The sequence below is a fragment of the Emydura macquarii genome, unplaced genomic scaffold (genome assembly GCF_026122565.2).
Source record: "Emydura macquarii macquarii isolate MOO-44397 ecotype Brisbane River unplaced genomic scaffold, CSIRO-AGI_Emac_v2 contig_2636, whole genome shotgun sequence".
Lineage (NCBI taxonomy): Eukaryota > Metazoa > Chordata > Testudines > Chelidae > Emydura > Emydura macquarii.
The window spans coordinates 1,034,110-1,048,161 of NW_027132773.1; the positions used below are offsets into that span (position 1 = coordinate 1,034,110).

The 14,052-nt window shown below is 40.8% G+C and overlaps 1 protein-coding gene across 2 annotated transcripts in view; it reads right to left on the bottom strand.

Annotated features, from left to right (window-relative positions):
- TRHDE (thyrotropin releasing hormone degrading enzyme) overlaps nt 1-14,052 on the bottom strand; it is a 288,144-nt gene that overhangs the window by 214,534 nt on the left and 59,558 nt on the right. The gene's annotated exons all lie outside the window — the stretch shown is intronic.

Consider the following 14,052-nt stretch of genomic DNA (forward strand, 5'->3'; position numbering starts at 1 on the left):
ACACCAAAGAGATGAAAATTTTAGTGCGGCATTAGAGTGTCACACACTAACAGGCCCATGTAGATCCTGCTGTCAGGCACTAAAACTTCCCTAATGCACATTAATGTAGTCCTCTTTCAAACACATGGGCCAGTTAGTGCACAACACTCTAGTAAGCACTAGAATTTACACCCCTCTGGTGCAGACAAGCCCTGAGTTAGGCTGTTGAGATTCCCTAGACCTCCCTATCTCTACCAGTGGCCCCACCCCCTTTTACACTCCTAGGTTGGCACTAATTGGACACATCTGATTTAACCTGAGAGAGATTTACCAAAAATATCTCTGCATCCCTAAGCAAGGTTCAAGCACATAGCATCACAATCACTCAACAGAAAAGCCCTGTCATGCCCCTGAAGCATCGTACAATCTGCCACTCTGTGACACTCATAAGTACAAACTTCACCCACCCTAATTTTTATTTTTTCTTAATGAAACTATTAAAAAGTCCTACTGACCTCATTAGCTGATTTAGTTGAGAAGCCATTATGAATGCTGTTTGGATCTGGTCACCTTACTTTTAATACAGGCTGACTGACACAGAGCTTCTACTGGAGATTATCCTGCTATCTGAACTTTGATAGGATACTTTCCTTGTTGGCAAGGCTATTCATACCATAATTAGCCAGCTGAGCAGTGGGTGGCAATGGCTAGCTGAACGGCAAAATGAAAAGAAAACATTTCAATCAAAAGAGGATTATTTCTACGAATGCCTATTATTTTATTCCAAATAAAGCTGCTGTATTTATATATGCATGTTTTCTTTCTTTCTGAACAGCTCTGTGGCTTGGGTTTCAGAGAATCAGTCCTGTGCAACAGCAAGAACTTCAGAGAGAAATCAGATTCCTTTTTAAAAAATTCTAAACAGCTAGAGTAACCATTATAAATAACATTACAATAATTACTGGAACAAGGCTTGGCTTATTAATTAAAATACTGTATACCAATAAATCAAAAAAGCCCCAAATGAAAAATGATTTCTTATTCCTTCTCAGTGTCATACTTGGACTGAATTACCATTCACTGATTCCATCAAATAACTCTTCATTTTATTTCATATTTCAAAGCATTGTTTGGAGACAGAGCACCACTCTATCCCAGTAGCTGGGGGTTGGGTTTTTCCCTTCACACCTTTCATGGCAGTTGTAACAGAGCAGCTGCGTCTTAAGCAGAGCCCTGCAGCAGTACTGGGATCCCACAGGTCCTACAGGACCCGCTGCTATAATAGCAGGACCAGGTAAAATGTACTTTGTTGTCGGTGGGATTTGCAGAGGGGAGGGGTAACAGACTGCGGGAATTTGGGGAATATACTTTAAAAAACTTCTAATACTTAAGTTTAAGCGAGGGATGGAAAGAGATTTGATGTCTATTATAACAGGAGTTAAAAGTATTTTTACATAGTTTAAGCAAGATTTGTTTTATTCTTTCGGTGATAAAAATTGTGACTGAGTTCATATATATTAACTTTTTTTTTTTTTGGTTGTAACATGGGGGAATCTGTCTCTCTTGCAGAATTTGTGGGGTCTAAGATTTTTGTGTGTAGGAGTGGGATTAAAATGCAAGAAAGAATGCAGGAGTGGGAATTGTGGGGTGGGATGGGAGCGCGATTTTAAAAAATAGTCCCATGTAGGGCTCTACTTTTGAGCACACCCTCAACCAGAGGTGGTTTTTCCACACCTTGCCTCTGTTTCCCCTCCCTAGGACCCTTACAAACGCCACACACTCTCATGGCTAACATCAGCACTCACCTGGGACTGGTTTAACAACAGAAACAATTCAAACACAGCTCTCAAAGTCCCCAAAACCACTAAAACAACTTATCTATGGGTGTGTTGGATTCTCCTTTACTTGAAGTCTTTACATCAAGACAGGATGTCTTTCAAGAAGATAAGCTATCACTCAAACAGAAATTATAGCTTTGATGCAAGAACCATTTGCTGATATTCTACAGGCTGTGATATACGGGAGGTCAGACTACATCAATGTTTTTCAACCCTTTCAGGTTGGTGACCCCTTATACAAAAAAAAAATAAATAAATCAAAAAAAATGTTACCACCCGCTTACATTTACTATAAAAGTAAGAGTAAAAAAATTTATCAGTGTGAACAATGATAAGCCTACATGATTTATTTATGTGTATATTTCGAGAGGTTAACAGAGAATACTTGTCCTTGAAGGGCAAAGGCATGCAAGGAATAGGACAGAAAGATTCTTTGCTTTAGATTGTAAAAAATTTTCAGTGCTTCCCAAACCCCCTGCTTGCCTTTCATCTCAAACACACACACCCCATCTCCAGCATTTACGAGCCACCAATTGAGAAACATTACACTAAATGATCATAATGGTCTCTTCTGGCCTTAAAAAAAATCTATAAGTATATAATTAATTCTCACAACAACCCTTAGGAAGTAGGCAAAAAAAATATTATTTTCCCCATCTCTAAAATGGGGATGTAGCAGGGTGCAATCAGCCAGGCTGGGCTAGCTCTCGCTACTGAGCCCTAATTCAGGGCAGATGAGCAAGCTGGCCTAGAAGAAAGGAATGGGGAACAGCTGTAGGACCCAGGAGGCCTATAAAAGCTCACAGGAAGAGGATGCTAGAAGGAAGGGAGAGGCAAGTAGCCAAGGCAGGAGACACTGTAGCAAGGGAAGGCCGAGCACCCTGCTGACTAAAGGCTGAGTCTGTAAGACCCCTGTGACTGGTAGGAACTGTGTATATAGAAGGTGGTGGGCAACCCATTGTAAATAAAGCGCACTGGTGGAACATGAGTAGTTGTCTGGATGTGGTTTGTGGGGGCCAAGGGCCTGAACAGCAACAGGGCCAAGCACAAACCGCTACATGGGACAACTGAGGAAAAAAAGTAAAGTAACTTGCCCAATGCCATACAGCAATTCAGTAGCAGGCCAAAGATTAGAAGTCAGGCCTTCCTGACTACCAACCCTGGGCTGATAGGAAAAAAAGGTAGTGTGGTCTTTCTTTTAAGTGCCATCTACCCCATCTTCTCTCTGATGTTTCCTTCTCCCACTCCCATGTGGCATTTCAATAACACATTGTTCCAAGACCATTTAATCACGCATACCATCTATCAATATATTTTATTTTGAGGTGAAATTCCATATTTCCATATGGGAATATCTGTGCCTGCAGGAGGCTGTGCACAGAGATTAAGGAGAGAATAGAAGGTTGCAATAAAGCCCTGAGAACTGTGAGAGTGGGGGTAATCAAAGAGTATGGGAAGTGTGCTGTTGGAACACAACAGGGCTGGGCAGGTGGCAGGAAAGGGTTACCTTGTTGGTGAGCCTGGGTGAGAAGAGAAGGAAGAGCAGAGAATGAGAACAGCAGAGAATTACTAGCACAGGCATGATGCAAGATATCAGAGTCAAATAAAGAGTAAATCAAATGAAGAGTAAATCAATTAAGTTTGCAGAGAATCTAATGAACAGTGAATCACTTATGTCTGCAGCAAATCCCATGAGCTGTGACTTACACAGCCATCCCAAAGGAGCGTTGATTAAAACTTTATTCCAGACTACACTATCATGCATTCCATATCTACCATCACCATGTCCTTATCTATGTGAAAATGATATTGCTTGTACCCATGGCTATCAACATGTCTCAAACCAAAATATCACTATTAACATAATCTTAGTATGGGACAGTGCTGAGGTATGCCAGTTGTTTGCAAAAGTTTAAACATTTTCCTCTGATTTTATTTTTAATAAAGCTGTCCCATTTTTAAAAGTGAGAGGAGTAAAAAAAAGAAATGCACATTTTTTCAACAACTTAAATTCTCCATTTATGCAGTTTAAAACTTGATGCTACTCTCTGAAAATATTCACACAACATACACTAATGCTCTGATCTTGCCTTCCTATCACTGCATACTTTGGAAAAATCATTTTCTGAGTTTGCATCCACTGCTGCTGAATACTTTAAATACCCAGTGCTTTGTGCAGTATACTGAAGGCAGAACTAAATTCTTTTTATTGGGCATGTAAAAATCAATCAAGAAGTGATTTTGGATTCAGTAATTGTATAGCAAACCTACAGTATATGAACATTGACAGTATCTGCAAGACCAAGTATTTAATTAACCATACATTACTGACCCCCTCAAGTTTACTGTACAATACTACCACAGAAAAGAAAATCCAATAAAACCAGAATTTGTAATGTTTTTCAGAAAATACTTTATTTATTTATTTATTATTCTAACACTATCATGTACAAATGCATTATAGTATTTAACAAACAGAGGACTCGTTTACTCCTGTGGTGGCCCCAAAAGGAAAGGTCAAATAAATTCACACCCCACCTTTCTTTAGAAGGGGCAGCTGTGCCCCACAAAGATTGGGATAGGCATACAGTGTTCATGCCACCACCTTGAAGGATACTGCAATGGGAGAGCAGCTTTAAGTTTCAGCCAGAGTTCTCCCCAGTACCATCCTCCAAGTAACACTGCAAGGAAAGCCAGCCCTACTGTAGCACTGCTTGAGTCAGAACTAACAGACACTCTGCCACACACCCCTTGTTGTAAAAGGATGGTCTTGTGGTTAAGGTACTGTGTTTCTGGAAATCTAAGTTCAAATGCAGTTCTGAGCCTCTGCCACAGACTTTCTGTGTGACATGGGATATGCCTTTCATTCTCCATGTGCCACAATTCCTCAGCTATAGAACAGAGGTGATAGTACTTCTTTACCTCAGATGGGTTTTTGTAAAGGTAATGTTTGTGAGGTGCTCAGATACTATGGTGATCAGATGAGAACTTGAGTACAATAGGCAGATAAAAAGACACAGCTATGATGCCACTGTGCAGTAGGGGGCTGAAACCCATTGCAGAAACATACAAGCTCCAAGATTCATGCTGCTATAGAGAATTCATGAGATGAACTCATACATCACCCTGAAAAAATGTAAGGAAAATTTCAAAAGTGGGGGTTTCCAGACCCTGTGCATGGGTTATTCCCATACAATAGATTCTCTGGTTCTTTAATAGGCACATGGGGTGAGGGGGGACGGGAGAGAGACTGACTATGAGAACAGCTGTCAAGCTACAACAAGTAAATGTTTTGTGTAATGTACCTAGGCTCACATTCATGACCATCACAAACAATGCTGAAGATAGGGAAAACTTTCTAAAATAAAATAAACAACTCTCCTCCCTCAAAAATGCTTAACTGTTAAATGTTCATATTTTTAAATTAATTTGAAAATGTTCACTGCAAAGTTTCATTATCAATAACTTTTCAAGTGTCTAAGCAAGATGTAGTTATTGCAGACAGTTTTGTAGTTTGTGCTCTAAATATTAAAGGAACAACATTAGATATTGTAATCTCACAGTCACACACCCAGCGCTTACTTCAGTTTACTTTCACCACCATGCTGGAGAGTATGTTTTGTATTCACCATCCACAGGAAAACAAATTGAAAAAAACCTAAAAGTATATCATTGCAAAATTAAACAAACAGCTCCTCCTTGTTCCATTACCCAGCCTACACTGCACTACTTACAATTTTATTGCAAATTCATGCCCTGAATTTTCAAGGAACCTACTCATTCATCAAAAATGAAGGGGATATAAGAATCACCAGTCTAAAATCCTACTTAGATCCCTTCCCATACCAGGGCATGCAGGAGGAGGAGGTGCACATCTGTAGGAATACATCTGTAGCATAACTTCTAGTGTGGAAAGTGGTCATTCAGCTGTTCGATCTTTGATCCACATTCACTGCTAGGGAGCATATTATCTGGCACACAAATATGCTGCTCCGATATATTCCAAAGTGGTAGTGTGAAGACATAAACAAAGCACCATGCTTTAAGCAGCTGCTAGAGAACTCCTTAACCAGAAAGTTCCTACATTTATTAACCTCCCAGAGGCAACACATCCTGTCATTTCTGCTAACCGTGGAGACCCAAGAATGCTATAACCACTCCACATATCCCTTTCTTTACAATAAAAAATAAAACAAATTATAAAATCAATGTATATACACACACACACAACAGATATAAATAAATTTCCAACTCCTTAAAACTATTTACATAACTATGTCCCCTTATCAATTGCATTTAAATAGTCCTGAGTAGTGTTCTGAAGATCAAGACTTTGAGGGGGTCTGTTCAGTATTCTGGACTGCGTTCTCACTTCTGTTGAGTTTGTGCATGGATGGGGCTCGCTTTCTGAAAGAGCATCTGCAAGTCCTAATCCTCTCTTTGTTCTGCAGGAAATAATGAAGATGAATGTGATTGCTCCAGAAAAGTTCTTTTGGAGTCTGCAGTAGGTAGGAACTGGCAGTTCCTCCCAAGTTCTGAACAGTTCTAAATGTCTGGGAGCTTTTGAGCCAAACTTTGTTGCCTGGTCTCAATTCAGGTAGTGCTTTTTCTCTGTACCAAACATTGTAGTTTTGTTATTTCCAAATTTTGATTTCAGCATCTCCTTTCTAAAGTTTCTTCAGGTCAGGACACTTAGGTTTAAGCTATATCAATGTCACAGGTAAAAGCGTCATTAGTCATCTCCGTGTAACCCTTCTGCCAGACCCAGTCAAGACACAAGTGGCATTGACCAATATGTCAGGACTGCTTTATATAGGGTCCCTGATAAATGATGTCAACACCAACTGCTCTCTCCACCTCCCTGTTGCTCTGGGGTAATGTGAACTACTAATATGATGTTCACATCAAAATGCTAGGAATGTTTCAGAGGTAAATTGAGGCCCATTATCAGATATGAGGAAAGAAACCATTTAATAGTAAAACAGAGATAACAGTGCACTATTTGGGAAACAGTAATTGACTACAATAACGTCAATGTGTGTCCTTTCCAGATAAACAGATCTGTAAGGGCGTGTCACTGCCAAGGTCCATCTTGCCCTTTGTACTGAATGATTCTGGTGATTTATCCACCTCTCATACGTTGACTCTACTAAGTTCTGAATTTGCCTACTCAGAGTGGGCCCCCACTGCCGCTGTCTCCTATCGCCTGTGGGCCTCACTGAGTCCCCCACCTTGGCTGGCAACGACCATCGATCTCCCACCGACTGCTGGCTGGGCTGGCATAAGACTGTGCTGTCTCTGCCCCTCCGCCGATCGCTTATGGGCTAATTATGGCTACAAATTTTAACTGCTCCTTTCCAAATTCACATTTCTCATTCAGTTTAAGGACAGCTTGTTGGAAGCATCTCAAAATTACCGCTGGCCGCCTTGGGCTGGCACCGACTGTGCCCGGTCCCCTCCGCCGACCGCCTTGGGCTGGCACCGACTGTGCCAGGCCCCTCCGACACAATCTGAGAGATTCTCGCTGGCCGCCTTGGGCTGGCACCCACTGTGCTAGCCTCCCACCAGGCTGATGCCTGTTGCCCACTTAGCTCTGTTAGTGGTCAGGCAATGGTTCAGCTCTTAGTGATTTCAGCTCTTAGTGATTTCAGCTCATAGGTTAATTCTACTGTCATACAGGAAATGTCCCTGCTTTCAAGAGACAAAAGACTCCAAGATGAGTCATTAAGTCTACAGTTTTACAATGGGAGGTGAGAGTCACTCCCTGCCTGGGTCAGCCCTCTGGGAAATTGGCCCCTGCAATCTCAATAGTAAACTCCTCCACCTCCCCTTTTTCAGGCTGAAACATCGGCCTGCCACCCTTGGGGAGCTCTGTTTAGTTTAGGGTGAAGTGCTCTATCATAACAGACTAAACCCAGTTTTGCTGACATCTGTTCATACAATTGCAGGACAACATTTCATTACCCCAGCAGTTAATACAAAGTGGTTTGTAACCCAAACCCAGCCATGCTAACCATTTCCCATTATGCTCCACACCTAGGTAAATTATGCTAAGTACTTAATTGTACTCCTGCAGATACCAAGCCCATGCAAATGATGTGCCCCCCTTTATTCAGACACTGCTTTGTTAGGTTTAGATTTATGCTAGTGTACCAAGGTGTTTTCTATTCTATTGAGAGTATAGTCCCTAGAAGTACTGACACATTGTCATCTAATGGTAACACTCCCTCTTGAATAGTTTTCATTACTCTTGGAGACCTGCACACTATTGCAAAATGTTCCGTTTTGTGGCATCTCCTAACATTCAGCCTCTTTAGCTGGACGTTGTCGTCAGCTTGGTGTCTTGCCACACCTTCCACAGCTTTTCAAAACTTCCCTCCTACTAAAGTTCTTTGGGCTCCTACTCTCTAGTTGTGTGCTGTTATGTTGTAAATTTGCTCCATTCACATTTGTGTCTTTTCTCTTTACTGCATCAATATTGTTTAAAGCAATCTCTCTTATGAAGCTAGCATGTAAGTCACACTGCTGTTTCTTTATTGTTTCTTACAATTCTCACTTTAGCTATAGCTTTTGATAGTGAGAGACCTGGATCTAAATGAAATGTGCTGATAAACTGATAAATATACCAACAATTATCTTGTCTCTTATCAGTTCTTCTTTTAACATTCCATATTTGCAATGTTACGAACTGCACTAATAAAAGTCTCAGCTGTTCCTCTTATTCGTGGCACCTCCTATTGAATGTGGCCCTTTCACATATCATATTCTGACTATAAAATGAGCATCAAAAACCTCTCACTTTGGACTATTTTTTCTTTTTTCTCATCAATAAGGGGTTAACACATAGAATATCATCATCGGCATCACCCATGGCAAATATCAGGACATTTACCTCATCTTCTTGCACTTTCCCTGTTAAATCAGAAGCTGTACAAAATTGAACAAATTTACAGATCCAGAAAAAAATCAAGCTTCTCTAACAAAGCCATTTGTGCTATGGGCTCCATTACGGTGTGGAGACAGGGCTCTGCCACCTTCCTGCTGTAGATTTCATAAGTCTCCTGCCTTATTTTCCACTTTCCACCACTCCTCACTCACAGTCGGGGCGGGGGGGGGGGGGGGGTGTCTCTTTTCTCTTCTTTACTCCTTCTTTAACAAGAATGATTCACTTACTTCTGACATCATGTAGTGTGAGGACATAAACACAAAGAGACATTCATTGAGCAGTAACTAAAAAAAAAACCCTAACCATGAAGTTCCCACATTTATTAAGCTGCCTGCTGCAAACACATCCTGGTCCTGGCTAGTAATTGTGGCAGTCCAGGAACTCTATAACCACTCCATAGAAGCTGCCATGGGCCAGGCAAGTCTGAAAAACAGCATGTTCAGCAGGGTGGATTGATTTAAATCTAAGCAATTTAAACCAGCAATTTTAACCATGATTTAAATCAGCAAGCAGGAAACCTTGATTTAAAACATAAATTTTAATTCTGTCTTGCATTTGTGCTTTTTAGTTATTTTCCTAAAGAAAGGTTAATTCTCATTAGTTGGTAGCCATTAAAACATATTGATTTGAAATTAAATATAACCTTTACACTGAAATGAGTACTTCTTTTTGATAACCAGAAGGATATACTATATCTATAAACATTTAAGTAATTATATACCTCAACTTACATATATTCAAATATTTTATGTTAGAAAATGGTGAATGATGCATTTCTTATTTACTATATGATTAAAGTTTTACTTGTGATTTGTTTCAAGGTCTATTTGAATGGAAATTAAAATGTAATTAAATGAACAAAAAGTGCATTTTAATTATTTTTGTATTAAAGAAGACTACCTTAAAAGTACTGGACATAAACTTTGTCCTTATCAAAAAGCTGATCAAAACATGTTTGGCATTTAAAACTAAGTGATTTATTAAACAAAGGAAGCATTATCTGTAGTTAGTGAATTGATTTGATTGTTTCTGGTCACTATGTCCTTCAAAATTTTAGAACTAGTAGATCTCACCCTTCCACACCTAGTTTTTATTCATGGATTGGAATAGTGCAGCGGCTGGGAGGTGTAGCCTCCCTCAGAGACAGACAGTGAGGAAGGGCCAATCCCCCACTGGGGGGGGGGGGGCGGACCCAAAAGTTTACCCACACCTGACTGGAAGCAGAAGGGCAGGACAGGAAAGGGAAGTATAAAGGGTGGACCTCCCAGCTCAGTTTGGAGAAAGCGGCGAGGGAGAAGGATATTTCTCCCTGGGTGCTGGGACCAGAGCCTGACTGCTACCCTGGAGAGAAGCTGTCAGAGCTGCCCACCACCTGAGGCTCCAAGGATCTGCCAGAACAGCCTGAGCCCGGTGTACCCGATGAAGTACCCGTGCCCTGTGACCTGGAGGAGCTGCCAGAGATCCAGGACCCCCGTGCGCTGGAGGAGATACCCAGTCCTTGCAACCTGGAGGAGCTGCCATCCACTGATGGCCCTGAGGAGCTGCCAGACCTGCCTCCGATCAATGAGGCCGAAGAGTTCTGGAACCTCCCCCTGGAAGAGTACCCCGAGGAGAGTGAGGGTGGCTCAGAGGTCAAGATGCGTCAGGGAAAGGAGAGAAGGAAAGAGTCCAAGGAAGCCAGACACCAGTCCGGCTGTGGTGTGGCCTATAGTTGGATCATCGTGTTTCGGCTGGTGTCCCGCTGACTCTGTGACAGGAGACCCCGTCACTGCCAGGGCCCTGGGCTGGGATGCAGTGGAGTTGGGTGGGCCTCCATCCCTCTCTCCCCTTCCTACCTCGACCTTGGGGTGAGCACCCTGCATAGCACTAGAGACTATCTGCCTTGTTGGCCCCGCCCTGCCTGGGGGCTGCGCTGTAAACAGTTGGTTTGCCCTGCCAGGGGCTATAGACTATTCGCCTTGCCTGCCCCGCCCTGATCAAGGGCCGGACCTTGGGTTGTTTGTTCACCCTACCCAGTGCTAAAGACTGCTCCTACCCTGCCCTGCCCGAGGGCTGGGACCGTGAACTATTTGTTGCCCTACACAGGGCTAGAGGTTGTTCCTGCCCTGCCCTACCTGAGGGTCGGGGCTGTGAACCACCCACTTGCCTAACACAGGGCCAAAACTGCTAAATTCCCCCTGTTAGATCAAGCCTCCCCACAGGACATAGCTGCTGGGAGGTGTGGCCTCCCCCAGAGACTGACTGTGCAGAAGGGCCACTATCCCCCACCCATGCCAGGGAACACTTACAAACAGGAACACAAACTTTCTTGTTTTTTCAACTTCAAACTGGTTTCTTAATTTTGAAATGAACTAGTTCTTGAGCTGAACTAGTTGAATAAACTGAAATGAAGAAAATATTCTCTGTGCATCTGCAGAAGAGGCTACTGCTGTCAAAACAGCTGTTTAGCCTTTCAGAACACTCTGGTTCCAGGAGCCTCGCCAGTGACTTCCAGCAGTTCAGTGGTCTGCCTTTCTTTATAGCTTCGCAACAAACATGTACTTCTTAATATTATTTTTTTGTATTTAATTTAAATTATTGAATAGATTGTGATAAATTTAGGTCTCAATATAGATTAAAATTAAATTTGAAATTGACAAATAGGTTTATTTTTTAAAAATAAACCCATAGTTAATTAAAATTAAAAAATCCAATTTAAATTAAAAAATGTAGGTTGTTTTGTTTTAATCACTGATTTTTGTCCAGCCTGATTGTAGCAAATGGAGCCAACATCCCAAGCCATTACTATCTGTCTGCTAATAGTGCCAAAGGCCACAGAAAAGCCAGGGCAGTCCACAAGACTCTCCAGGAATACAGTGTTTGTAAACAATTGTTCTTGTGTACAGGCAGCAGTTAAAAGCACACAACCAAACTGGTCCATGTGAAAAGCCTTAGCCCACTCTGAGGCATGCTCAGATAACTGGAGCCAGTTTGAAATGCACAAATCAAAGCCCCTGACAACGGGCCTAACTGGCACAGAAACTGAACAAATCGTCAATCTAACACAGAAAGGTATAACATGATCCAATGGCTGGAAGTTGAAGCTAGACAGATTCAGACGAGAAGTAAAGGTGTACATTTTTAACAGTGGGGGCAACTTCTTCCTCACTTCTGAAAGCATAACTGTTTTCTCTTACTACCACATTCTCCCTGATGCAACTACTTCACTCCTTCCACAGACACCGCAAATGCAGTCTCTTCTCTTGCATCTCCTCTCAGTTGGATCTCTGGAAAATTCTCTGGGGTTTTCCCCATAGAAAGCCCCTTTGCATAGCAGCTCTTATACTTCTGTTCTTCCACTCATTTAGCAGTTCCTGTCAACCTATATTGACACCTGTTTTTCCCATCCTTTTGCAAATTTTCAAAAGAAATTAGCCTTTTTCATCTTGAAATCAATGGTACTACCCTCATGTTTAAAGTTAAGCACATGCCTAATAACTTTGAACTTGGGACAAAGACACCAAGACACAGAATGGGCAACATTTTTAAAAGTGCCTAAGTGACTTAGGAATCTAAACTACTGAGACTTACATTTGTAAATCACATAGGCACTTCTGAAATTTTTCCCAGCATATTTATACTAAACAAACTGTACATTACAGGTGGTATGTAAGATACTTTGAAAAATATGTTTTTAATCCTATAAACTAATCTTATTATACTTTTGATTATATCACTATATCATAACAAAGTCTTCATACACTACAAAACTAATAGTATTAGATTTTAAAATTAAATTAGAAATTTTAGTATAATTTGTAATAGAAAAACTACAAATTCACTATAGTATTTTAATAGTATAATCCCATAAACAGACTAACCTGGAAGACATTCAAGTTCTCTGAAGTATTTTAACAAAACATGCCATTGTGTAACAACAACCACCCCCAAATCATGCTAGATAAAAGATTTTTCCCAGCATATTTATACTAAACAAACTATACATTATAGGTGGTATGTACGATTGTGAAAGATGTACAGAAGTAGACACATTTTCTACCTACTATTAGCAGATGACCATTTTAAACCACCTAAAAAAATAATCTGAGTCTCTCTGCTAATTATAAATTTTCAAAAGGAAGAAAGATCTCTTTTCTTTTAAATTCTTGACACCACTGAGTCTGGAACTTCCAGTGTAAAGCAATCATAATTTATTCATTATCATGTCACGTAGAGAAGTTTCTGACTACTCCACCTGGGGTTGAGCAAAGTTCCACAAAAATATTTATGTCAGACCTTTGTGCCACAGCTCCTTATGTGGGCACTACTAAAGTCAGACATGAAAGTACATACAAACAGTAACATGCAGTTTGAGGAGAGTTCCATGCTTTTAAGCATCCATGCCTGTAACGGAGCACTGCGTGCAGCCCATCATTTAAAAAGGACCAAAAATAAAAATGCCACATCATTCTCATTTCAAATGCATGCAACACCCACTTCAAACAATACTAATTACTTTATCTATCTACTACACAATTAGTTGTAAGACTAATAAAGCTACCCAGCAGGCTAGTGCTTTAATGAAATAGGCTCGGAGCTCCTGGAACGAACACCTGTGGTTCAAACTCTAATACTTCAGATCAAATACAAGCTTTCTTCTTGTTGCTGAGCAATACATTTTTCTGGATCCTGATCAAACATACTCCTAAGGAGGGAGTGTGTAATAATATAGTGTGAAATATTCGAGAGAGTGAGAGTGTGGGGGGACTGAAGGAAAATGGGGGGGGGGGGAGAATTGACAGCTTTTACAATTGGGTCACTTGAACAGCAAAATAAGCTCACAAAAAATTCTCTTCAATAAGCAGCAATATTGTCAAGCATATATTAAACATCATTAAGAAACTACACCAAACAACAGATATTTTCTTTAAATGTTGTAAATTTCCCATTTCCACAGTTATTTTCAATTCTGTTCCCTTTCTGCAGCTGAGCAATCAAGATATACATGTGACTGAATAAACATAACCCTAGGGCTATCTGAGGATAGTGAGGCCCAACATGCTGAGCATCAGGAAAGCAGGAACTGATTAGCAAAGCTTCTTTCGAGTCTCAATGCCTAATAGATTTGATTGTTGTTTACTAGCTGCACCTAAAGGTAGGATGATGAAGAGGTGAAAAATTGGCTTCTTCTCTTTAGGAGAATTTAAAATTTCCTGTTCAATGTCCCTTCTAACTTAACCCTCAAATTCTTCACAGTGAAATCTACCAGTAAAAACAATCTTATTTTCTAATCTCTAATTTCTAATAGAG